Source organism: Lepidochelys olivacea, assembly GCF_965140295.1.
Source record: "Lepidochelys olivacea isolate rLepOli2 genome assembly, chromosome: 6".
In the NCBI taxonomy this organism is placed as follows: domain Eukaryota; kingdom Metazoa; phylum Chordata; order Testudines; family Cheloniidae; genus Lepidochelys; species Lepidochelys olivacea.
Window position 1 is genome coordinate 118,569,110 of NC_140416.1, and position 27,088 is coordinate 118,596,197.

The 27,088-nt window shown below is 44.6% G+C and overlaps 1 protein-coding gene and 1 long non-coding RNA gene across 2 annotated transcripts in view; one reads left to right on the plus strand and one right to left on the minus strand.

Annotated features, from left to right (window-relative positions):
• Positions 1 to 27,088, plus strand: part of SLC35F4 (solute carrier family 35 member F4) — a 184,379-nt gene that overhangs the window by 51,450 nt on the left and 105,841 nt on the right. The window lies entirely within an intron of this gene.
• The window catches only part of LOC311521946, a 68,850-nt gene continuing 59,450 nt past the window's right edge, over positions 17,689 to 27,088 (minus strand). Inside the window, exons 6-7 of the long non-coding RNA XR_014712010.1 lie at positions 18,832 to 18,878; positions 17,689 to 18,371 (exon numbers count right to left, since the gene is read on the minus strand). This is a non-coding gene — a long non-coding RNA (uncharacterized lncRNA). The remainder of the gene's footprint in view (positions 18,372 to 18,831; positions 18,879 to 27,088) is intronic.

Consider the following 27,088-nt stretch of genomic DNA (forward strand, 5'->3'; position numbering starts at 1 on the left):
TGTCCTTCAAACAGCCCCCCAACCTTGCCAAGCTCATCATCAAAAGCAAGCGCCCCACAGACCAGAACACAACAACTCAAAGCTGCACCAGACCCTGCCAGAACAACAGTTGCAAAACCTGTAGACATATCTCCACGGTTTCGGTGATTAATATTCCCCACAGCCACAGCACACCTTTCAAGATCCAAGAGTCTTACACATGCCTATCACAATGTGTGGTGTACCTCATCCAATGCATGTAGTAGAGTGGAAGAATTACTTCTTGTGTCTTGCTTACAATACTCTTGCTGATGCATCCCAGAATGGTGTTTGCTTTTTTTGCAACAGTGTTACACTGTTGACTGTTGTTTAGCTTGTGGTCCACTGTGACCCCCCGATCCCTTTCTGCAGTACTCCTTCCTAGGCAGTCATTTCCCATTTTGTATGTGTGCAACTGATTGTTCCTTCCTAAGTGGAGTACTTTGCATTTGTCATTAAATTTCATCCTATTTACTTCAGACTATTTCTCCAGTTTATCCAGATCATTTTGAGTTTTAATCCTATCCTCCAAAGCACTTGCAACCCCTCCCAGGTTGGTATTGTCTGCAAACTTTATAAGTGTATTCTCTATGCCTTTATTTAAATCATCGATGAAGATATCGAACAGAACCGGACCCAGAACTGATCCCTGTGGGACCCCACTCGTTATGCTCTTCCAGCATGACTGTGAACAACTGTGAACGGTTTTCCAACCAGTTTTGCACCCACCTTATAGAAGCTCCATCTAGATTGCATTTCCCTAGTTTGTTTATGAGAAGGTCATGTGAGACAGTATCAAAAGTTTTACTAAAGTCAAGATATAGCACATCTACCGCTTCCCCCCTATTCACAAGGCTTGTTACCCTGTCAAAGAAAGCTATCAGGTCAGTTTGACACGATTTGTTCTTGACAAATCCATGCTGACTGTTACTTATCACCTTATTATCTTCTAGATGTTTGCAAATTGATTGCTTAATTATTTGCTCCATTGGCTTACTGGTGTCTATGCCAGGGTTTACCTTGGCTTAACTATGTCTCTCATGGGTGTGAATTTTGCTCCGCCCTGAGTGATGTAACTAGCTCGACCTATGTTTTAGGTGCGGGCCAGGCCTTAGGGTATATCTGTATGACAGCTGGGAGCATGCTTCCCAACTCAAGTAGACAGATGCACTAACTTTGCTTGAGCTGGTGTGCTCAAAATAGCAGCAGAGATGGGCGTAGCACCACCATATAAGCTTTCCAGAGTGATTCCAGCATAGAGCCAGAAAAGTCTTTTCCCAGCGTGTACAACATCATTATACTGTACAGTGGATGTTAATCTCTGATCACGAATGTGTTTGGCCATAGAGCCAAGAGAACCAGGGTTGGTCTGTACATCCTGAATGAGCTGTGGGAGTGGAGAAGGATCTCACTTAGCTGGATTTCAGGAAGCATCTCAGCAGCTTTCGTAGATGCTTGTAGTGGATGCCAAGTTTGCATTACACACCTTACATGGATTCAAATTCTGCTCTCATTGTAGACTTGATCCAGAGAAGCTCTTAAGCCCATGCTTAATTTTAAGCATATAAGCTGTCCTCTTGACATCACTATTCACAATTAGTAAAAATAAGTGCAGATTTAAGGGACATTGAAAGAGTCTGATTGACTTAAGGGCATTGAAACAGGCTGTAAGTGCTTTGCAGGACTCTGGCTTTATACTGGTGCGTCCACATGGGATTGCACCAGTCTCCATGAAAGCAGATTCTGGGCCACTGTGCCTACCATCAGGAAACATCACGTAATCAGATTAAGATAATGGCTGGAGCAATAGATGCGACCTGGGTTTTTGAAGGTTTTTTTGTTATATTGCGACAAAGAAGCCCAAAGTGAGACTGCAAAGTGATCCAAATGGCAAGAAGACATTTCAGCTGGTCTGGAAGGCTCCCAGCTGTGTGCATTTGTGGGAAATATGCTACTTGGTTTGCAATGGCTTCTCCTGCGAGTGCTGTTGCCAATGGCTGCTTAGAGGTGATGGTGAAACTGCTAGTGTCAGGCCCAGAAATAGGGCTGAAAATAAGTATCTCCTCGGCCCAATCCTTTGGCTGCTTGTTCGTATCAGTAGCAAAACACATGGCTTTACCCTTGGTGTGTCTGAAAGTATGGCTGTTTTGATGATTAAGATGTTACAAATATGAGGTATAGCAGCACTGCAAAACATTCCAGATAGGAGGGATTGTCCTGCATGCTGTTTGACCATCTCTACTGCAGGACTAGTGTCTGTTTGTATATAAAGCAAGTTACATGTATAGTACACCCAAACTCTGCATCACTGATTTCTCCTCCAACTGGAAGCTGACCTACAACACCCTGGATGTCTGTTACTGCTCAGCAGAGGGGCGGCATTATGATTATTATATGTATTATTGTAGTGTCCAGAGGTTGCAGTCGGGATTGTGTCCCCGTTGTGCTAGGCACCGTACAAACACAAGGAAAGGCTGAAGTGATGTTGGGCATCTAAGCACTTTTACAACCGCCAAGAATTTTTATTCTCTTTGTTAATTGATGAAGTTATGAAAATTAACACCAGCTGAGGATCTGCCCTATAGATTTTAAGGCCAGAAAAGACCAATATGATCATCTAGTCTGACCTGTGTCACACAGCAGGCCACAGAATTTCACCCAGTGATTCCTGCATCAAGCCCACAACTTGTGGTTGAGTTAGAGCATATTTTTTTTGGAAGATATCCAATATTGATATAAAGATTTCAAGTGATCGAGAAGTCACTCCTTATTTGCTGAAAGAGCGCCAGTTGCATTTGTTGACTGTCTATAGATCTACCCACAGCTCCAGTGGGAAATGCTCAAAGCAGCTACCTGCAGCACTTCTTCCGTTTTGTAATTTCTCAGAAAAAGGCACTGAGAGCTGCTGGCAAAGCTTTGGAATCTCCGATATAAAACCTAGAGAGACGTCACAAGAAAAGTAGTTCCCCAGACATTTAAACCCAATTTACCATCCTTCAACAGTTCTTAAGATTTCCTTTTAATTGAGAGAATGGAACATGTGCTTTGCTGAACTGCACCAACGTATTATGAACATAATTAAAAGTCAGCAAAATCTTTGCATGCAAATTAAAAAGTAAAATTTCACTAAATGCTCAATAAGAAAATGATTTCCGAAGGAAAATTAATGCGCTGAGATCCAGAAACACCTTTGTATGTTAAAAATTCTCTCGCCAGCTTTATACCTCGCATCTAGCAACTTCACCTGGAAACATTCATGATTTTCTTAACAAAATCACCCCCCATGATTAACAACAAAATTAATTTTAAAAAAATAGTCCTGGCCCTAGCTACCTGAAAAGCTACAAGTCTGTATACGCCAGCCTGAAATAAACTATTGTTTCTAGAAGGTTTGGAATTTGTTACTGAAAAATGGACTTTTCTCAAGAGACTTGCAAAACTCGCTAATAATCTGCTCACCCACTGCTCCCGCAAGGAGCTAAATATCCTATATATACAGAACCTCAAAAGAGGGAGATCGATCCGTCCATCCATCCGTCCCTCCCTCTTTTTGGTTCACCTGGCTAGACCATGAGGAAACTGAGAAGAAGCCATTGCTTCTGTACACATTCCTGTCAGGATTACAGATTGCTGTATTGGGAGCTAGTTGCTATATACTTACTTTGCTTTTAGCAGGTGCTTTGCTGGACCACTTTATACCCTTTTGTGCATTGTTTTGCTTTGTGTTTTATAAATGATGGTTGCTGCTGGTGCATATGTTTCAGCCACTAATTATCTGTCCCGCTTTATCATTCTGCCACAATATTTCCCTTTAACAAGTATTGGTCTAAGGATGTACAAACCTGGTTGTTTTCTTGTTCTCTGTACATGTGTCTTACTGCAACCAAAATAAATAAGTGAGAATAAAATAAAAAAAGACACATGCCCAGTTTTAGGCCTGTCCTCCACTGTCGCCTGTTCATTCAGCATGGCAGAACAGTTAGGATCTTTTGTTCTCATAGAATCATAGAATATCAAGGTTGGAAGGGACCTCAGGAGGTCATCTAGTCCAACCCCCTGCTCAAAGCAGGACCAATCCCCAATTTTTGCCCCAGATGGCCCCCTCAAGGATTGAACTCACAACCCTGGGTTTAGCAGGCCAATGCTCAAACCACTGAGCTATCCCTCCCTTCCATCCCCTTAGTATTATTCTTCATTTAGGAAAGGACATTTTCTGTACAGAAGGACTGTGGTAGAAGGAGCGTTTGAAAGATCTGATAGTGAGAAATATTTGGAATTTTCCTTGTTGGCTAGAGATGTGTGGTGTCTAAGCCAAGTGTCCATTCAAGATTATGTAGTAAAACTCTCCCTAGCATAAAAGAAACAAAGACTTTCTCCATTTTTATCTCCTTGATCCTGTACTACTGAAGCCAGTAGGTGTTTTGCCAATGATTTCAGCAGATGCAGGATCAGGTCCTTGAAGAACTAAGAATTACATCTGTGTGTGAACCCGTAAAGGTCCATCTGCACTGCAGTGGGAAGTGGGCTTCCCAGCATGGGTAGAGAAATGCGCCAGCTCTATCGAGCTAGCCCACTAAAAATAGCAGTCTAACTGGGTAGCTCGGGTGGAAGCTTGGGCTCGCCGCCTGGCTACCAACCCGCCCGACCCCCTGAATGCATGTTTAGCGGGCTAGTGCGACCACCAGTGCTGCTACCCCCGGCCCCTCTGCTCTTTTGAGCACACCAGCTCAAGCAGAGTTAGTGCATCTGCCTACTCGAGCTGGGAAGCATGCTCCCAGCTGTCATGCAAATGTACCTTGCGGCCTGGCCTACATCTAAAACATGGGCCGACTTAGCTACCTCACACAGGGCTGTGCAAAACTGACACCCCTGAGAGACATGGTTAAACCCACCTAAGCCCCAGTATAGACACCACTAGGTCAATGGAAGGATCCTTCTGTCAGTCCAGCTACCGCCTCATGTGGGGTGTGGATTAACTGCAGCGATGGGGGAAACCCCCCTCCGTTGCTGTAACAAGTGTCTACCAGGCAACTGCGCCGTAGTAGTGTTTGTGGCATAGATGCCGTCCCACCCCCGCGCAAACCTCCTTAACTCGAGTGCTGTGGTGATTTCACCTGGAGTCAGCTGGCACGTTGGCTCTGCGTAGCACAACTCCTCAACTTGAATCCAGTCACTCTATGCAGTTAATCCAGTCCCTCGGTATTTATGGCCCTGCTAACTCGAGTGTAGATAACTCGAGTTAACTCTTCAGTGACTGCATAATCAGAGAGAGCATTTGCCTCTCTTCTTGGCGTTTCACTTGAACGTTGTCCACTTTAATGCCGAATCCGTGATTAGCAAACCCACTTTCACCTGCGTCTCTTGGCTATAGTCCTTCTTTTTTCCAACCAACGAGCAGTTTCTTTCCTAGCTCTGGAAGACCAAGAGGCCCACAAATTACTCAGGGTCACAGTGTGGAAGGGACTGGTCTTCTGGGTTTAACTTTAAATTCTGTATTTGCCCATCAAAACCAGAACGCTGCTTGTGAGTCTGACTGTTTAATAAAGTGACTGGAGTGGACAGGATCTCAACAGGACCTGTGGGGAGGTGGCTTTCTTCTGACTTGCTATATTTGTACACCTGGCATTGGGTTCACCGGGCTGCTAAATAACCCCTTGAGCTGAACTCCTTTTAAATCACTGGGTGAATTAAATGCTCTGTTTGGGGGAATGTTCAGGATTGTCTGTTTATGTGCCTCTTGGCATAACACTATGTGGGTTTCTCCGAGGGAGATTTTGGCATCTAGTGCAGCAGTGGCATTGAAAAGATAAGGGAATGTTATCAGGACAATACTGTGCTGCTTTGAAACAGCTCAAGTGAAACTAGAGTTTAGAGTCAGATTTGCAATGTAGTGCTGTATCCCAGAGCTCTGCTAAGTGCAGCCAAAGGAAGGTGGGCTGTAGGCCAGTTTTGTGCTCCCTTGATCCCTGGAGCAGCCAGGAGCAATTTTGATCCTGGCATAATTTAGAGCCATCTCAGGGCTACTCTAAATTATGTTGGTTTGTTATGCTGGCTGGGGGTCACCACCTGCTTTGTTCCCTGTCTGGCTTCCTGGGGCAGAGGCTTGGAGAGGGTGATGTGGAGTCAGCTGTGGGTTCCTCCATGATGAGACAATCCGAAGCTGCTTGTTTATCGCAGTTTGGTGCCTCTGTTATGCTGGAGCAACGCAGAGGGGCCTTATCACAGACCAGGAACTGGCCTATAGATTTTACAGGCTATTTGCCTAATTTATGTATACACCCAGGGGAATGTGTCTGCTTCCCATGATCAGGGTTAGCAGAGGGTTTTCTTTGCCTATGGGATTATTGTCAATATATGTCACGTTCAGGGTATATATCATTCTTTCCAGGCTGCATTTAGTGGCAGTATGTGACAGACTAATTCGAAATGGTAGAGGTTAGAATTATCTTTGAAATACTGGATAATATTTTACAGGCTACACAATATTTATCAATTTTCTTTTAAGCAGTTGAATTCAGCTAACCTTTTGTGATACGTCAGAGAAGCTTCACATGTCTAATAAAGAGATTGCTCATTGCTGTCGGTGATGTAGTTACTTTCTTCCAATGAGTTTGGAGTCTCTGAGGATTTGGGTATTTCTGAGGGAGGCCGAGGTCATGGTTTAGATTACTGTCCAATAATGCACTCCTGCATCCTCATCGGTAATTCATTACAAGGCCTCGTGATTTCAGTGGGAGTTTTGCCTAAGTACACAGGTGCTGGAACTATGGGGGCGGGGGGTGCTGCAGCACCCCCTGACTTGAATTAGTTTCCATTATAAACAGGATTTACAGTTTGGTTCAATGGCTCACAGCACCCCCCACTATAAAAATTGTTCTAGAACCCCTGCCTGAGTAATGGCTGCATGATTTGATCCTAAGCTAATTTTAACTGGTTACTGAAGTTTCCCTTTAAGATAAGAGCTCCTCATAGGAAGAAACAAAAATGTGGATCATGCATATTTTCTCCTCTGTCGGGTTTTACAGTAATAAAATTGAGTGTAGCCAGCTGGTTACAAGTAGCCTGCTGAAAACCTGCCGGTGAGCAGGGGAATCAGTCCAGCTTTTAACTTAGAGATGGCCCAAGGAGGATATGTTTTGGCTTTGCAAAAGCAAGCCTCAAATCAGCTGTGCTTCAGATCTGGGGCCCCTTTGGTCTGAATGATCTAAGGTTGAGAAGGGAGATGTAACATAAAAGCTTTGGGATTTCTTCCATTTCTGTGACTGGCCATGAATGGATGGAGCTCCCATCGTGCTCCTAAGAAAGCATCCACACAATATATAACTAACTTGCCTCTCCATGGGATGGCTTTCTTAGTGTCCCAACTAACTACAACAGCCTAAGTGTTCTAACGCTTGACTCTTTGTGGCATTATCCCTACAGGATCCTTCTGTATTGCCCCTCATCCCCTCAGAGAAAGACGTTCCAGCCTCTTGTCTCTCATAGATGCACCTCCTTCTATGAATCATCATCCTGTGTCTTTAGGCAGGGCTCTAGCCACCTGAGCATAGTGTGGTTCAGCAGACAAGCCCTGTCTGGCTATACAGGGTCTTAGAAACTGCCAAGGGTGGAAGCCTGGGATCTCTTTTTAAATTATATTGGTTTTCGCAAGTCCAAAACAGAGATGGTTTGGATTTGGATTCCATTTAATCCAGATCAGCAAATTGTCAGGTAGCTGGAGAATAGGCTGCAGTTTTTGTGCCATCAGCTACTTTAAATTAGATTAAATTTGGACTAATAAAAAAGTCTGGCGTCTCTGGGTGGGTGTATGAATTATTGGGTTTCCCATCAGCTTGCCTAAATGAAAGAGTTGTGCCAAAGGCATAGAGGTTTATTGTTCTGAGAACCAAGTTGGTTGACCTGAAAACCTAGATGTCAGCGATGTTCTTCTGTGGAGCCAGAAGAACACCAGTCATGATTTATAGACCTGTATCATATTCCCCCTCAGCCATCTTTTTTCCAGGCTGAAAAGTCCCAACCTTATTAATCTCTCCTCATATGAAAGCCGTTCCAGACCCCTAATAATTTTTGTTGCCCTTTTCTGAACCTTTTCCAATTCCAATATATCTTTTGTGAGATGGGGTGACCACGTCTGCACGCAGCATTCAAGATGTGGGTGTACCATGGATTTATAGAGAGGCAATATGATATTTTCTCTCTTATTGTCTATCCCTTTCTTAATGATTCCCAACATTATGTTCACTTTTTTGACTGCCGCTGCACAGTGAGTGGATGTTTTCAGAGAACTATCCACAATGACCCCAAGATCTCTTTCTTGAGTGGTAACAGCTAATTTAGACCCCATCATTTTATATGTATAGTTGGGATTATGTTTTCCAGTGTGCATTACTTTGCATTTTTGAACAAAACAACAGATCCGTTGAGCTCCTGGTTACTAAGGATATTGATTCTCCAAATGAAACCAGCAGAGACCGGTAGAAACCAACAGAGACCTGCTGAAATATTCATATGGACTCGACTGGAATTTCCAGTAGGGCTTACAATCAGAGGTGGATTAGGGGCTTGTGGGGTCCTGGGCCAGAGCAAGTAGGAGCACCCCCGGGCCTTTCTGCTGGGGAAATGGAGTCAGGGCACAGGGGCTTACCAGGGAGCGGGGTCAGGGTGGGGAGGCACCCATTTTTCTAGGGGCCTCTCTGTTGGCCAGGAACCCTGGGCCTGGACACCGTTGGCCCAGTGGCTAATCTACCACTTCTTACAATCTTCAGTTATTGTCAGCAAGAGACACAATTAAGCACACTTAATAGAAATACCTTGTTAGTTAGTGTTAAAAAGACACAAGATGTAAGGATACAGGTTACAATAGTTCTGCTCTCCCCAGGTCAGGCTGATCTGAACGCCCTCTGATGGCCGTAAGCTATCTAGGAGGGCACTTTCTATTTAAAAGGGCAATGTCCCAGTTTAGTATAAAGTCCTTTAGATAGGTTTGTTACAGTATGCACAGGGCAGCATGTGCCTGGCTGAGTGTACAGGTCAGTTTTGGTTATGCTTTGACTACGAATTTACAACCAAGGGAAAGAAGCCTGGCTGCGGACCTGGCAGGAAGATCTGTCTAATTCTGCTGCTCCTGCCTGAGTTTTATCTTCTTTTATTTTGTGTGGATCACCATACTGTGTCCTGTGACACTACGTGCAATGTACATGTCCTCAGGCTTAGTAATGCTTTGGGAACACTTTGGGATACCAGTGGAAATAGGCTGCTGCACCTGTTACAGCTGCTGCGGAAGACGCTTTACTGTCTGCGTAATCCTCCATCACATGGACTCTGTAAATTGAGAGCAACGATCTTTTTAAAAAAGATGCCCTGGTTCAACCAGAAATCTTTGCTTTTGAGGCAGGAATCCCTGGACGAGGTTCTGTGGCCTGTGTTCTGCAGGGGGTCAGAGTGAATGATCACAGTGGCCCCTTCTGGCCTCGGAATCAAAGAGCTGTGAAAAGACTCTCTCACCTAAACTCTGCTGATTTCTCAGGTGTGCTGCTTCTGCTGTGTGACGCTCTGTCTTGCCTGCCTGTCTTAAATTCCAACTTTATTTGTTGACTCAGGAAAGACAGCCCACCTCCGTAACAGATGTGGAGAACTGGTGAGACCCAGGCTAATATGAGTGCACGTCCACTGCATCGGAATGAGGGGAGAAAACCTGGGCGAGGAAAAGGGGGAACAGCTGTAGAATACGTGACTCTCTCTCTCCGCCACCTTCTCTCTAGGGCACAGCACACAGAGAAAATTTCAAACAGGGCCCTTCCACTGTCACTGCTCCATACATTTGAAATGTCAAGCAGACGTGGCTTTCAAAGGGTTCACATGTTTTGAAGTGGAAAATAAGCACTGCTCCAAAATTTTATAGGAAGGTTTTAAGGAGGGTTGGAAGGACCTCAAATATTCTGAGGGCATTCTGTAATGTAGCTGATACAGCTACCAGGTCTTTGGCCACTGCTGTGTCCTTTGGGACACATGGATGGCTCTTGAATTTGGCCTTTTCTGATGAGGCTCAAGGCAAACTAATGGATTTGCCCTTTGAAAGAACAGAGCTTCTTAGTGCAGAGATGCTTCAGGTTTTGGAGAAATCAGAGGCCACCGAACCATGGCTAAACCTCTGGATTTCGAACAGTCTGCGTCCGGCAGAAAATTTTGCTTGTAGGTTTCACAAGAGACAGTCACAGTAGATACCTTCTGGGACAGGCTGCTAGCAGATGCCCAGACAGTCTGCGAAAAATCTTTCTGACCGCATCAGAAGAGATACAGATCTTCCTCCTCAGACCCAGGGACCTGTGGTATTGCATCCAGGCAGCAAGGCTGATTAGATCCAGATCCTCACTCTTCTCCTCCCTGCCCCCGCACTTTGGGATTGTGTGTTTCATTTTTGACAAGTATAACAAGCTATTTCTTCAGACCACTGGGTCCTAGAGATCATCAAAGAAGGGTACCTCCTCCATTTCAAGGCAATGTCAAACCCCAGCTCCTTTCCCCTTCCCTTTTCAGAGCTCCCTTTAATGAGAAACTGTTACAAGAAGAGGCCCTGGCTGCCTTGAAGACAGAAGACATACAAGTAGTGCCAGATTCTCTAGTATAGTCTATTTCTGTATCTCCCTAAAGAAACACTGGACTTCATCCTATTTTGAATCATTGCAAACTGGACTAATATCTAAGGAAAATATAAATTCTGTTTGATTCTTCTGGGCAGCATAATCCCTGCTCAACTCTCAAGACTGGTTCATGGTCCTTGACCTTTGAGATACCTCCTTCCACCTCTCGATAACGCAAATGCAAAATAATCAAGTTGAGTTCATTACAAGTGCAAGATACTAGCCTTTGAACTGGCTGGATATTCACCAAATGCTTGGCGGTGGGCGCAATTCACTCGCACCAGAGGCGTGCATGGCATGGCCAGCCCACCTGATATCATATTCCAAAGTCCAGGTGGTACTTAGCCCTCATCCCAAATTTGTAGCAAAGGTTGTATTGGGCTTTCATCGCAATTAGTTGATGTCACTGCCTGTGGTTTCCTCAAAGCTCCATAGGCAGAGATTGTACCCCCTTGGGGTCAAAGGAACCATCAGCTTTTTTGTCACTGAACGTTTAATAAACTGTCTGTGGCCTGTAGAGAAACATTCGGAACTCAGGACATCTCTGCTGAAAGATATTCTAAGAGTACGCACCTGATTCTTATTTACACTTTACCCTGCCCTGGCTGTGCAAAGGGGCCTTAAAGTGAGCACAAGTGTAAATGCATCAGATCATGTCATGGACTACCTGATATTCCTGTGCCTTAACATCTCAGATTCAGTCAGCTCAATGGCAGGTATCCACAATGTGGCCTGAGCTCTGACCGGTAGGGCTGCTTGCTGTATGGAGTTTGGTTCACATCTTCATGGCTTACTGTTGTCTGGATGCCACAAAAAGAAGAGATATAGGTTTCAGGCAGACAGTATCTCAGTTACTATTCACTCAGCAGGGCTCTTCAACCTGCCTCTTAGACGAGGTCCCTACTAGTTAATTACCTTCAGAGGGGGTCTTCTGGAGGCAATAGAGGAGAACAGGAGTTACTGTTGGTAAGCAGGATCCTAGTATTCTGTGGTTAAAAAAATCCCCAAAATTCTCCTATTAAAAACCATAAATCCAAATTTTTCAACGATTAAAATGAAACGCTGAATTTTAGTTTCCCTAGCAACAATATATGTAGGTATCAGTTGAATGCAATGTTTTATTCATATATTTACAATTTTAAGCAAGTTCAAAGCTTATCAGTGTCATCAATCATTATAATAAAATAAAATAAAATTAAGAGAATTGCAGTTTGCATTTCTTACATATACCAAATACTTCTATGTCTGTCAGCCCAAGGTGGCAGGGCTCGGATTATCAGCCTACTGCCGCCAGGGCTGACAGCTCGGGCTGTCAGCCCTGGTTCGGTTAATATGGAGAGCTGGATAATGGAGGTTCAGATAAATGGGGTTCTCCTGTATATGTTTTTATTTTTTCACAAAATATATAAACTAAAGATTCTCTGTAAAAAATGCAAATTCAGTGTGTTTCTGTGACAAATGGATGTCTAGGATCCCTGCTGATAAGTAACCCTGTTTCTCCTTCGTAATGTTGCCTCCAAAATCAAAGGGGGTTACTTATCAACAGCAACTCTTGTTCTCTGCTGTTGGTGCCACAGAGCCATAATGACCCTTCCTCCTTCCCTCAACTTCAGAGACTATTGTTCCAGATAAGACTAGAGAAGGCAGAGAGGAACGGAGGGAAAGCTAGAGGGGGCAGGGTACTTAGCCCTCAAGCTGTGATTTTGGGTGCCCAATTCAAGACATTTTAAAGGGGATGGATATTCAGGAAAGGCTGAAAACCCACCTTCTGAAAAACAAAACTCTTTAAATTGTCTCAAGTTGGGCACCCCAAATCACTGGTCTGTTGGTAAGTCTTGGCCTTGGCCTCTGGACTGTAAAGCTGCAGAGAGATGTCTATGCCTCATCATTGCCAGCTACTACTCATAAAGGTTCCAGGGCTAGGCGTGCAGCTCCTGGTGTGGCTGTGTGGGTAACACTTTCATTTAACAAAATATACGGCTGCTTGGTAACCTCTATGTCAGTGCACCAAGGATGTTTTAGTGCTGGACAGTAGCTTTTTCAGTGAGCTGTAATTAAATTTCACTTTTCAGAGCTGTGCGTTTGGTTCTCTCAGGCTGCCAGACAAAAGGAGGGATTTGGGGGTAGTATTGACAGACGTAGTTCCATTTGCAGCCGATTAACTTGGAGCCAGTGTAGAGTGCAATGTGTGAAATCATTTTGCAGTTGAGGGGAATGATCTGGTTGAACTTTGAGCTATCTAGTCCAGGGGTCGGCAACCGTTCAGAAGGGGTGGGCCGAGTCTTCATTTATTCACTCTAATTTAAGGTTTTGCGTGCCAATGATACATTTTAACGTTTTTAGAAGGTCTTTTTCTATAAGTCTGTAATATATAACTAACCTATTGTTGTATGTAAAGTAAATAAGGTTTTAAAAATGTTTAAGAAGCTTCATTTAAAATTAAATTAAAACGCAGAGCCCCCCGGACCAGTGGCCAGGACCCAGGCAGTGTGAATGCCACTGAAAATCAGCTACCCCTGATCTAGTCATATCCTAATAGCATTTTGTACGTACAGAGAGGAAAATGTCTCTTTTGCATGTTGGGTTATGTCTGGTTAAGTCACGTTGTGCGATGCTCGGTGACTCGGTACGAAGTGCCAGTGGGAAAGTAGCACTGGAAATGTAATGTTCTGTTCCTGTGGCGAGAAAGCATGGAGAACGAGGGCAGAGCTGGGCTGCCAAGGAAAACTGCTTCCTGGTATCTGAAACGCAACGGGCCAAACCATTCCCTGCACCCTGCTTGGGGGTGCTGGGTGAGCAAGGATGCAGGGAACGCCTTCCTCCAGCCCATTGCTTCCCTGGAAGGGGCAGCCATCATTTGGCTACCTGCACTCTCAGGTGCAAGGTGGCCTGTGAGCTCTCTTCAATGCTCCCTAGGTGACGTATGACGTGAGGTCCGTCCTCTTCCTGAACAAAGAAGTGGCTGCAAGGCTGTGCCGAGGAGAGAGACACGGTGTCCTACAGCTGTAGTAATTGAGACTAGTGAGCTCACTTTTCACATTGGTTCTGGAGGCCTCCTGCCTCTGACCACCCCAGGCACAACGTCTCCAGAGCCTTTCACTCAAGCGCCGCACCTCTGTGCCAATCCTCCACTAACTCCTCTCCTCACACTTTGTCTCCCAGCTTCTCTGTCGCTTCCTCTCCAGTAATAGCAATAATAATACCTAGCTCTTACATTGCACTTTTTCATCCATAGCTCTCAAAGCGCTTCACAATCTTGAATATATTTATTTATCCTCACAACACCCCTGTGAGGCAGGGAAGTGGGATTACCCCCATTTTACAGATGGGGAATGAAGGCCTGGAGACGCTAAGCCCAGGTTCCACACGAGGTCTGTGACAGAGCAAGGGATTGAAGTCACATCTTTCAAGTCCTGGGCGAGTGCCTTAAACACTGGGGCAATCCATCCTCTCTTGTTGCTTTCTTCTTCTTTCATGCTGCCTTTCCCATCATTTCCACCAGCTTTCCCTTTGGTGCGTCTTTCCCCCGCATCCCTGCCTTTCCCCCTCTCTCATATTCCCTTCTTTTTTCTTAGAAGGAACTGACTTTTACACCAAGTAATGTATGCCCTTTATACTAACTTTTGCAGTAGCTGCATAAATACACTAATAGTAATTGAAGTTGTTGTTTTCTTGTTTCTGGGCTTGAAGTCTGCCATATGGTATGTTTAAAACTCCTAGGTTAAAAAAAATCACTCTGAGAAAGCTCTGTAGCAGACGCTTTACGTCCACGGACAGAATGTCAGCAAACTGTTGGCTTGGCCAAACTGTGTGGTCATTAAATCTGTGTGATGGTTTTCAATGTCAGGTTGAAGTTTTACCACTTGAGCCTAAAAATAAAGTACCTTTCAATTTTGCATGTGCAGGCAATCCATCACTTTAAGTTAAATGGATGGCTTAAATGTACTGTATCAGTGCTCTCAGGAAAGCATGTGCTACTGAAAGTGGATCATTTTCTTTGCTGAAATATACTTTCCTTCGTAAAGTCCACGTTACGAAATCTTAGTTATAAATTATTTAAACCCGGACGTGAACATTTAAAAACGCTGAATGTCCTACAAGTCTGGTCCCTGCTGTACTTCAGACCTTTTTTTAAACAGTCATTTACTCCTCAGCACCTGCCAGATTGAGTGCAAACTAGAACCAGGCTGCTGTTGTGTTCTGTATAAGAACCTATGGTTTGGGTCCAACTCTGCTCTTGGAAGTGTATCTGGCTCCCAGTGAAGCCAGCTGTGGTACTGTTTGCAACTGAGAGTAGTGTGACAGGTTCTCCGGGATGCAACCTAGAACTGGGGTACCGCTGAGCCCTCTGTCCCTTCAATCAGGGCTCCCGCTCATACTGTAATGCTGTTGTTAAGCCACAAACCTCTCCAGGTACTGCACTTACACAGACATCCACAGGGACACACCCAGCTGAGTTACATGAATGCTTTTGCCAGCCACTCATGAACCAACAATAGACAGAGGCTCCAGCCAATTCTCCCAGCTTCCAGGCCTAGGACCTCAGGGCTGTACTGTCTTGCCCTGGTCAAAAGCCTGACCAGTGTAAGTTTATTACACAGTTTGCCACTTGACAAAGGACAGTGAACATAAGAACGTTCTACCAGCCTTGCAACCTGAGCAGATTTCCCAAGCACTTCAACTAAAACACACTGTTTCCCAAAAAATATAAAACAGATGTATTAACTACAGAAAGATAGATTTTAAGTGATTATAAATAATAAGCATACAGATCAAAGTTGGTTACCTAAGAAATAAAAGTAAAATAACAATCTGAGTTCTATAAACTGGACAGGATTTGAATCAAGCCATGTCTCAGCCTGGTAGATGGTATAGCTCCTTAATACACAGGTTGGGATTCTCCTTTCTAACCTCGGGACACCCTCCCAGCCTTTGTTCTCCAGACATGTTTCCAGGTGTTGAGTTGTGGTGGGAGAGAGGCCAAGTGATGTCACTTCCCCTCTTCTATAGCTTTTTCCAGCTTGCTGAAAAGACCTGTTGCTATCACGTGGATCAAGCAGTCTACATTGTCTACGTGCTCTCTCTGAGACGTCTCCATTGTATATGGTTCCTGGGTTGCTTCTCTTATAGGGCTTGAGCCCTAAGTGCCCTCCTTCCATGTCCAAACTTAACTTCCTTGCCCACAAAAATGTTAGGGTACACTTACTTACTCTATAGGCTGGCATGTTTGTGCGTATTAATGACATATCCGTAACTATTAGAGACCATTAGCTCATCCTCACCTTATTTCTGTCCCAACTGGTTGTTTCCATGTTCTTTGTGGTGTATCTGTTAAGTCTGAAAAAGGCCATGAACTTGGCTTGCTTTACCTACCAACTTGCTTTAACTTGCCCACTTATCTATGTGGAAGGATACATACATATATACCATATGCTTTAGCTCATCACCACCTATCTAGGGTAAAGGTCTCCCTCATATGTATGTTAACTTGCCTTAGCTTAACATACAGGATGTTGCCTGTAGGTTCCTTGCATTACAGCTAAAATACTCTAATACAAATTGATAAACCTATTATAATAACAAATAACAAACCTATAATGTAACAATGATCAACCCCATAAGAAAAGATATATATGCAAGCAAGCAGGCTAACTAGCCCTATAGGCTATACAAAGGGCAGCATCTAGGTACTGGAAAACACCAGGGTGACACAAATCCTGTTACACCATTTACCATTGTGCTAGTGATGACAATACCTATGTTTTCTTGCACCTTAGCAATTCGCCCACTGGCTTGAGAAGAGAATCAGACTCCAGAGGGTATATTCGGGGTGCTTCATATGAGAGATTTATTTATTACTTCCTATCTTTAAAGTTAATATGGATGCCAAATTTTGTTAATAACTGAATTAATATAGAGCTGTTATGACACTGCCTGCAGTTGGTGTAGGGCAGGCATAGCAGCTGCTGGGCCACCTCCTTCACCGGATTTTGGCCAGGAGTTGCCCTGAGCCCCAGCAATTCCCACCTGTCATGAAGACCCTGTTGGCAGCAGGTATAATTTAGAGCAGCCTTTTGGCTGTTCTAACTGGCACCAGCACACTGGCCCAAGTGCCCCTACTGGGTTGAGCTGTGATCTTCTAGGCCACAGGTGAAAATCGGATGCCCCTTGCCTTTTGAAAGACATGATACCTCCTGAGCACTGACGAGCTATGCTGTTTAACTCATCAACCATTGCTCCCTCTAGCACAGCCAACCCACATGCCTCTGGGGCTGTAAATACGACTGGCACAATTACCAGGCTTCCTCCTTGGCACTCATGAATGTAGCTGGCTGAAAAAACAGGAAGCAAACTTTGCTAAAATGCCATCAAAATAGCTTCTGTTTTTCATTGAAATTCAAAATATATTGCCACAGGCAAATTGTATAGGTTCCCTCTTTTCTCATAGCGTGCCCATGCTGTAGTGGGCATGAATAGCCTGTATATAGTGTTCCTGTGGAAACAGTGGACTTTGCAAGGAATTTCTCTATAGTATTAGTATTTTGCATAGTTTTAGCTTGACAGTAGAAAACAACTACATTAATCATAAAGCTACAGGCCAGATTCCCTCACCCAGTTGCATCCCCTTTGTGCTTCCAAAGGACCCAGAATCTAGCCACAGCTGCCCAACTGAGAATTTCCCTGGTGGGAGAGAAATTCTCAACTGGTCTAAACAGTATCTAGGCAGAGCTGGCTTCTATATCAGTCTTGCCTTGCCATGTAGGTATGGGGGATGTGACGAGGAGGGAGAGGAGAGGACATGATCTGACTGGGCTGGAGTGCAGCTGGGGTATTCACCTTTAGTACTTCTGAGGGAATTCTGTGCCAAAAATTAAAAAAATTCTGCACATGGTATTTTAAAATTCTACATCTTTTATAGGTCAAAATAACACAATATAATCACACCAGTTTCAATTATTTTGGTAATTTATTTCAAAAGACCTGTCAGCAAGTATGTCTATAACAATATAGACAGCAAAAAAGATTCAGGAAATGTTTTTTGACAAATAGATTCCTCACTTGGCATATTAATACAGAACTTGATGTGTCTTGACAGTTATCTTCTGTTTCACTGAAATTAAATACAGTGGGAAGCATTTTGGTGGAAATCACAAATTCTGTGTGAAAAAATAAAATTCTGTGGGGAACATTAATTCTGTGCAAATTCTGTATTGCGCGGTGGCACAGAATTCCAGCAGGAATAGCCTTTAGGGACCAGAGCCATCTGGCATGAATTAGAACAGCCACTAGGCTGCTGTAACTTATGCCTGGTTGGGACGAGGGATGGATCAGCTACAGCTTGCAAACTGTGGAGTTATAACTAGCTTCCTGATGGCCTTCCCACTTCCTGTGCTGAGCAGGGCCGGCTCCAGACACCAGCCTTCCAAGCAGGTGCTTGGGGTGGCATTCACAATGGGGCAGTAGTCCGTGTCCCGCAGTGGCAATTTGGCGGCAGCTCCGCTGCTCTTCCGGGCACAGCGGCAATTCGGCGGCGACTGCTTGTGGCGGCAAAATTGGTAGAGCTGAGCAGCTCTTGGGGCAGGAGAGAAGCTGCGCCTATGTTTTTAGATGGGTTCTTAAGACAAAAATGTCTAGGTGAGTTTGTGTCTTCTAGGTTTGTATTAATTTCAGCGGTTCTTCACTATGTTTCAATATGTTTACACTTTAAAGTTTCTGTAAGTAGAAGAGATAATGATTCCCATGCTTTTTGTATGAATGGTTTATGGAATATCAGACACAGTATTAAGAAATGGGACACAGCAATGTGAGAGTTACAGTATAGTAATTTACAACTTGCATGGGCTCAGGCTTTGTGCCTAAGAACCCGGAAGGTGCGAATTATTACACCAAAACCTATGGCTTGAAATATCTTAATGCATTATTAGTAGCTCAAATTCTGAAGTCCTTACTCAGTCATAATTTAAAAACTGAACAAAGAGTCAGGATTTGCCCCATTATTAATCAGTGAAATAGAGTAAAAGTTTTGTTATCTGGCATATTGGGGGAATGGTGGGTGCCGGTTAGTCAAAAATTCCCGTTAAATAAGAGTTATGCTTACCGATGGAATACCAATTTTCAAAGAATTAGAATACAATAAAATGAATAAAGTATAAAGTCGTCGACAGGTACTCACCAATCCAGTGTAGTACTGCCCTGCAGAGTGGCTGGTTTCTTGAGGCACTGAGGGGTGGACAGGTAAAGTTTTCAATACAGTAGGTCATCTTATGACACTTCATATCACTATGAGCTGTGCATGGTGTACACCCAGATCACTCAAAATACACTTAACACTAAAACTGTACTGAACATGATTCAGAAGGTACTTCAGGATCTTGCAGTGCCTCGGGGTCATCGTTATCAACATCAATTATCATTGTCGCTGTAGAAGGTGTAGGAGATTGGGCTGAATCTGTCATGACCCTTTGACACACCCTGGGAGCATCTTTTTTGAATAAATCCCTGTTATCAGCTTGTTTACTTGTCGTCTGCCTCTTTTGCATCAAAGCAGAGGGCAGAATGTGCAATGGTGTAATCGCCCGGGCAGTATACTAGTCCCGGTTACTAGACTGAAGATTTGTATTGGGAGAGATCAGAAATGCTGGTTAATAGAGCTTTCCGGTTGATAAAGTGCTAGATAACACAGCTTTTACTATACATACTTTTAAAACATGATTTCAAAACTTAACGTACTAGTATTTCAGCATAATTTTAAAAAACCTTCTTATTAAGGCAAAATTATAATAAAATGTAACCATACTGCATTGTACATTACTTATTCAGGATCAGGTTAATATTCAAATAACCTGACTTCAGAGTCTGGCTTGCTGACTGGGGAGCCCTCCTCTACTGAGTACACTAGAAAGGATTCAGAAATTTCTGAATACCTATTCTCGTTTCAGTGCTTCTCTTGTGTACATATTTGGTAAGACTTTAATTTGCCATTCTGTTTAAAATGTAGATCCTTTACTGGAGCTTTAAGGCAGCCAGTTGAGGGATCTCTAGAAAGCCGGCATTTTGTCATAAAATTAATCTCATTAATAATTCTCCCCGAACTGTCTAATTCCTAGATACAACCACCACGTGTGCAAGTATGTTCCCCTTCCCCTGCAGCCTCCCCAACAGAGCACCTCCCCAATAGCAAAAATATGATGGATCTTAACTGGGGGAAAATGCCATTTGTACAGTAATTTATAAAAATTGTCTTTCTCAGCTACACAGATGGAAGATGTATATCTCCTTTTCCAGATAGTGACCCCCTCATCCAGATCAGGTTCTTTGTCCAAATCCCTCTCCCATCTTTTCATCTGGGTTGTTTTCTTGTCAACAACTTTTTCGATCAAAATTGTACATATCTTAGAAATGAAACCTTTTCTTCCAGCTTGCACCTGGGTCACCTCCTCCAATGAGGTTAAAAGTCTAGATGGAGCTGCGTCATATCCAGATTTCACCATAAATCAGTCGACTTGTAAATACTGTATTGAAAAGACAAGATCTTGACATTCTTATGTACCTTTTGGCATGGTTTCAAATAAGGCACCAGGAACAAGCTGTCCCAGTTGAGTAATCTCAGCTCTTAAATTCAGTAAAAAAACAAAACAAGGAGTAAAAGAAAAAACATAGAGGGTAAATCCCTCATCCCCAATTTTTAAAATTATTTTGGATGAAGGTATATTATTATTTATTTCTGTAGTATCACAAGGGCACAGACATGTTTCCAACCTGAGGTCCGTGCCCTGAGGCATTTGCACTCTAACTGTAACTCTAGTAATCCAAGTTCAATGGAAGATGTACTGGAGCTTTCAGCAGCAGAGCAGTCTCCAGCCCTGGCTTGTTTCTTTTTTCTAATCGATTAGTCTCTCTCAGTGCCCAGTCATTGTCTTCAAACAGGGCCTCCCCTCCACTGTAACTTCAATGGGAGTTGGTTTGGGCTCAGTGGGAAGGTTGGTTTCTGATGTTTTACTTGCTTTTTCCAGGAACCAGATCGGAGGAGTGAAACGGCCCCAGCTATCTTGGAAGGGCTCTAGTGCTGAGGAAACTTTCCTTTGTGTGCAGAGTGCTGCTGGCCTTGGGTGGCCCAGCTTCAATAGAGACACGCACATCAGCTGTATTCTTCCCTTCTGCGGCTGCTGTGCAGTACAACACTTCAGAGGCAGCTGGGCGCCTTTCTATTTTATTTTCACTTAAGAAGCTACAGTTGAAGCATTGATCAGTTTGCAGAGTAGCTTTGCGATCACAGGCTTGACTTGAAAGCATCCCAGCCCGGGCTTCTGTGCTTCTCGCTTTTGCCCGCCACTGCTGCTAACATTTCAGGTGACTGGGCTGTTTCCAGATTTGAGTTTCTATTGAAATTGACAACTCAAAGGCTTTCAATAGAGGGGAAAAAACCATCTAGGAGTTCAGAGGCCAAACAGGCTGCTATGTAGGGCAACAGTGATGTTTCCAATTCAGTTACTGACCTGCCTTAATGCATCTTAGACTGTAATATCTAGAAGATCAAAGACTGAGGTACTGTAGTGTTGTCACAACTGAAATAAGAACCCCACTGCGCTAGGTGCTGTACATGCATATTGTACGTAAGAGACAGTTCCTCCCCTTAAGATTTTACAGTTCAAATGGACAAGATAGAGAAAATGTAGGAGAAAGATGATAACATTTTTTCTCCCTTTTATAGAGAGGGGGTTGGGGAACAGAGAGGTTAAGTAACTTGTCCAGGGTCACAGGTGAAGTCTGTGGCAGAGGTGGGAAATGAACAGACATCACCTGAATCCCAGTCCCAAAGGACCAAGATTTCTCTTTCACTAATAGTAGGCAGGCTGAGTTCTGAGCAGGTAGTGCTGAGCGTCAGAGCTCAATTTCTTATGCACATTGTGTCTCACATCTTAAAAAGATACTCTTAATTTTTCATCAAAAAGTGTCTTTGGTCCTCCTCAGTTTGTTACAGTAGTCCCCTTCTCCTGCAAACACCCAGTGAGTAAAGGTTAGAGCAGGAAGAGACATGGGGGTTTTGGGGCGGGGTTGAGGTTGTTTCTTATCTAAAACTAAAAAACTTCTATTCATGAGCTTTGATTGCCACATTTCAAAGTCAATTGCTGGTTTTGAGCCTTGGCAATCTGACTCTTGCTAGTGTTTTCTCTGATGTATTATGCCAAAGTGACATCTATTCTGTGATATTCTCTCTATATGGCTTTAAATGGGAAGTTCAGACTCCCATAAAACATCCATCTAGAGACAAATCCTGAACCTTTGGACGTGCTAACATTGTATGTTTCCCTCCACATATTTTAAGTTGAGTGGTATTTTAAATAAATGAAGTTTTCACCTGAGACATCATTTCAGCACACGCTTTTAAAGCACGTTATCCTGTCACTAGACCGCTGGTTGTGTTTTGCTGAGTGAGGAAGCCGTGGAAAAAGGGAGAACTGTAGATGACGTGGGAGCATGCTAGAGTGAGTAGTATTTGGCTGTTACCTGAGGCAACTTGCTTTCTGCAGAAGTGTCTGAAAAGGTTGTCTATCTCTAGGGTAGTGAATCATGTCGTGCACATATTCCCCATAAGATTATGGGCACTGGATATTACATGGTAGAAAATATGCTCCAGCTCAGTGCTCATATTGCGTTTTTATTCGTAGCCAGCTCTTTACACAGACTGACTTTCCAGTTGAAAAACCAGCCTATTTTGAGTTTCATGATTACCGGCATAACTTACCTTTAATACAGTGTTCTGGTCTGAGTGACACTGCTGTGAATCTATTGTTCATTGCAGCCGGCTTTCAGTGGGGTTGCTCTGGATTTACACCAGTGTCTGGGGCACCCTTAAAATGTCATTTTCCTTTTTCCTGTTACGTAAGGTATTTATGGTATTAGCAGGAGGCCTGATACTTAGAGTGGGGGTTTCTGTACATCAGAGGCTGATCATAGAACTGATCATAGAAGGTTAGGGTTGGAAGGGACCTCAGCAGGTCATCTAGTCCAACCCCCTGCTTGAAGCAGGACCAATCCCCAATTTTTGCCCCAGATCCCTAAATGGCCCCCTCAAGGATCGAACTCACAACCCTGGGTTTAGCAGGCCAATGCTCAAACCACCATGCCTGCCGACTGTGTGTGTGTGTGTGTGTGGGGGGGGGGGGGGTTGGGGGGCACAGTGGCGCAGAATGAGGGCAGTCGGTTTCAGCAGTGTTACTGAGCATGCTCAGTCTGTGTGAGCATGCTCCATACAAGTAGGGTTGCCAACTTTCTAATCGCACAAAACCGAACAGCCCTGTCCCACCCGTTCCCTGGGGCCCCGCACCGCCCCTTCTCCAAGGCCCCACCCCTGCTCTCTCCATGTCCCCTCCCTCTGTCACTCACTCTCCCCCACCCTCATTCACTTTAGTTGGTCTGGGCCAGGGTGTTGGGATGTGGGAGGAGGGTGAGGGCTACAGCTGGGGGTGTGAGCTCTGGGGTGGGGCCAGGGGATGAAGGGTTTGGGGTGCAGGAGAGGGCTCCAGGCTGGGGCAGAGGGTTGGGGTGCAGGAGGGGTATGGGCTCTGAGCTGGGGGTGTGGGCTCTGTGGTGGGGCCAGAGATGAGGGGTTCAGGCTGCACAAGAGGGCTCCGGGCTGGGGCAGGGGGTTGGGGTATGTGTGGGGAGCTGAGGGCTCTGGCTGGGGGTGTGGGCTTTGGGGTAGGGTTGGGGATGAGGGATTTGGGGTGCAGGAGGGGGCTGGGGCAGGGTGTTGGGGGGGTGCAGGCACTGGGAGGGAGTTTGGGTGAGGGAGGGGACTCCGGGCTGGGACGGGGGGTGGGGTAGGGGAGAGGGTTCAGGGTGTGGAGTCCCGGCAGCACTTACCACGGCTCCTGGGAAGTGGCCTCCAGGTCCCTGCAGCCCCTAGACGCATGGGTGGCCAGGGAGCCTCCACGCACTGCCTCGTGCCTGGAGGTGCTGCCCCCGCAGCTCCTATTGGTCACGATTTCCAGCCAGTGGGAGCTGCGGAGCTGGCCCTTGGGGCGGGGCAGCATGCGGAGCTTCCCTGACCACCACATCTAGGGGCTGCAGGGATCTGGCAGCCTCTTCCAGGAGCCACACGGACCTAGGGCAGACAGAGAGCAAAGATGGCATTAACACACTTGTACACACCCTTCCCCTGGTCCTGGGGCTGGCTGGCTGCTGCCTTGGTCCTTTTGCAAAAAATAGAGCTGTCCCAGGGCTGCTCTCCTTCCTGCTGTCTGCCAGTGGCCCCTGAGAACATTTCTGGCAGCGGGGGATCACTAAGGGCATAGAGATGCTCAGCCACACCCCTTTGTCTTGGGCAAGCCCTTGTGCTGAGGGCAGGGAGAGGAGTGGCATAGAAGTTGCTGGGGTGGCTCTAAGCCACCCCTTGATGTGCCTGATCTGCCAGCTTTCTCACTGCATTGTGCCACTGGATATGCACGAAACAGCCAGAGCAGGAGCCAGAATCTGGCGTGAGGGCTCTAAACTTGGACCATAGGAATTATTATTATTTATTTGTATTTATTGTATTTATTTGTACTGTGCTAGGCACTGTACAAACCCAGAACAAAAACCCAGAACGGCTCCAGAGGTCCATCTAGTCTCTGACAGTGGCGAGCACCAGCTGTTTCAGAGTAATATGCAAGAAACCCAGCAGTAGGCAGGTGCTTCTTTAGTCTCTCAGAATAAGGCAGGTTTCCCAGACCTCAGATCATTGCAATAACTCAGTGTTGCTTTACTACGTTTTCATATATCAGGCCAGGTCTACACTAGGAAATTAGGTTGGTATAACTACGTTGGTCAGGGAGTGTAAAAAAGTCACACCCCTGAGCGATGTGCTTAAACCAACCTAACCCCAGGTGTAGACGGTGGGAGAATTTCCCCATCCGCATAGCTACTGCCTCCTAGGGAGGTGGAGTGCCTCTGCCATCGGGAGAAGCTCTCCCATGGGGTGCTGCAGCGTTTTAAGTGTAGGCCTGCCCTTACACTGCTTTATAGAAAAAGGAGGTACTGAAAATTAGAAAATACAGATTGCAAGGGACAGTGCTGTGGGACATAACCTTTCCATTTACCTAATGCAAGCAGCGCAGAGCTCAGTTATGTTTGGTCACAGCTGGAATGTCTGGAGTTTAGAGTTCATCAATCTTATTGCTCTTCACGCCGGGTCATGTCTGGCTAGAGTGACTGAATTAGAAAATCTGCTGGCAGTGGCTGTTCCCTGGACCATTCACATCTTCTGTGGCTAAAGTGAAAGATACTTCAGCTAAAGCTAAGGAATTTAGTCCTGACAGATCCCTTCTTGCCTCACTTATATCCATTCAAACACTGCAGCAAAGATCATTTTTCTGGCTTGTTGTTTTGATCACATCATTCCTCTGTCTGCATCCCTCCATCAGCTTCTCCTTCTGTGATGCATCAAACATAAGCTGCTCGTCTTCCTTTTTAAGGACTTTGCAACCAGCCAATAACAATTCATTCCTCTTCTTATCAGCAAAGCATTTCTTCTCTTAACTCGGACTGTCAATTAATCACAATTAACTCACGCGATTAACTCCAAAAAATTAATCGCGATTAATCAGTTTTAATATCCCTGTTAATAGAATACCAGTTGAAATTTATTATAAATATTTCTGGATGTTTTTCTACATTTTCAAATATATTGATTTCAGTTACAACATGGAATACAAAGTGCACAGTACTCACTTTATATTATTATTTTTGATTACAAATATCTGCACTATAACAATGATTAACAAAAGAAATAATATTTTTCAATTCACCTCATACAAGTACCATAGTGCAGTCTCTTTATCATGAAACTGCAACTTACAAATGTAGATTTTTTTTGTTACATAACTGCACTCAAAAACAAAACAATGTAAAACTTTAGGGCCTACAAGTCCACTCAGTCCTACTTCTTGTTCAGCCAATTGCTAAGACAAACAAGTTTGTTTACATTTACAGGAGATAATGCTGCCCGCTTCTTATTTACAATGTCACCTGAAAGTGAGAACAGACGTTCGCATGGTACTTTTGTAGCTGGCATTGCAAGGTATTTACATGCCAGATCTGCTAAACATTTGTATATCCCTTCATGCTTCATTCTGTGTTGTAATTGAAATCAATATATTTGAAAATGTAGGAAAACATCCAAAAATATTTATAATAAATTTCAATTGGTATTCTGTTATTGTTTAACAGTGCAAATAAAATGCAATTAATTGCGATACATTTTTTATCTTGCGATTAATCGTGATTAATTTTTTAATCGTTTTTTTGTTATGAGTGGGGCTGTCAAACTTAGGTGCCCCGGCATGTAAAACCAAGGTTGGCTGACCAAACAGTCCTTCTATTTTCATGGAACCTAAACTCGCTGTCCCAAATTTCCATTCTGATTAGCAGAGCTGCAAACATGCAGCTGCAGGGCCTTGCCTCTCAGGGCCTAAGGTTGTTCCTTGCTGCGTGATGTTCACTTTTCAGCTGGCATTGGCTGAACACACCAGATGGCTGGCTGCAATACTGTCCAATTCTGCGGTACACGCAGGAATCTCAAATTCGGGGGCTACACCCCCCCACCCCCGAGCAACGTAGTTATATTGACCTATAGAGCGATGTCCACGGGAGGGCTTCTCCTACCGATATAGCTACCTCCTCCTGTGGAGGTGGAGAACCTGCCCTGAAAGGAGACGCGCTCCTGTCGGCGTAAGTTGCATCTTCATTGAAGCACGACAGTGTTGCAGCAGCGTTTAACTGTAGGCCTGCCCTTAGATTCAGCTGCTGAACTATGCACTTAGGTGTCTAACTTTAGGCATAGAGGCTTGAAAACTGTGACCTGAAATTCTTACGAGGAAGAACCATGGACAAACAAGCAGGTACGAACACAGAGAGAGAGAGAGAGGGGAAAAGAATCTGCAGACAGGTCTGACTCAGTAGACCTGAGCTCAGGCTAGGCATGGCTGCCATGGGAGTTCTCCAGCCTTACGCACTCTGCCAATCCCCTCTCCCTGACCTGCGGAGCAGTCAGGCTCAATGCCGTTACCAAAACGCTGCGAACCAATCAGGCCTCCCTCAGCTCCCCAGAGCAGTTTAAAATCTAGATTGCTCATTCTCTTCCCTGTCAACTATTGTTCTTAGACAGACAAGGTGGGTGAGGTCATAGCTTTTATTGGACCAGCTTCTGTTGGGGAGAGAGACAAGCTTGCAAGCTTACACCTGAAGGAGAGCTCTGTGTAAGCTCGAAAGCTTCTTTCTCTCACAACAGAAGTTGGTCCAGTAGAAGTTGCCCACCTTGTCTGTCTAATAGTCTGGGAGCAAAACAGCTACGACAACACTGCATGCGGCTATTGTTCGTGTCAACTTGCATGAAACGTGAATAACAAAGAAATAAAAATATGCTCCCCCCCCCATGGTTAAAAAGGTCC